Source organism: Mesitornis unicolor, unplaced genomic scaffold (genome assembly GCF_000695765.1).
Source record: "Mesitornis unicolor isolate BGI_N332 unplaced genomic scaffold, ASM69576v1 scaffold41423, whole genome shotgun sequence".
Classification (NCBI taxonomy): domain Eukaryota; kingdom Metazoa; phylum Chordata; class Aves; order Mesitornithiformes; family Mesitornithidae; genus Mesitornis; species Mesitornis unicolor.
In genome coordinates this window covers 1,137-1,353 of record NW_010176082.1, presented here as the reverse complement: position 1 = coordinate 1,353, position 217 = coordinate 1,137, and the positions used below count along the sequence as shown (strand labels likewise).

Below are 217 nucleotides of genomic sequence, written 5' to 3'. Positions count from 1 at the left end.
GCCCCCCGGGCAAAGGCCACCTTAGTCCCGGCTCTGCCCCTTGTCCCTGCGTGCCAGCGGCTGGCAGCGGTCCCCCACACATCCCGGGGCACAGGCGAGGACCTTGCATGCAGCCAGGGTTTTGCGCACACGTGCACACGTGCTCACACGCATGCACTTGTGGTTACATGCATGCACTTGTGGTTACACGCATGCACACGTGGTTACACGCGTGCAC

The 217-nt window shown here is 64.1% G+C and overlaps 1 protein-coding gene across 1 annotated transcript in view; it reads right to left on the bottom strand.

The window, feature by feature from the left end:
- LOC104538438 (solute carrier family 43 member 3-like) overlaps positions 1-217 on the bottom strand; it is a gene marked incomplete at its 3' end in the record, with an annotated part of 1,252 nt that overhangs the window by 837 nt on the left and 198 nt on the right. The gene's annotated exons all lie outside the window — the stretch shown is intronic.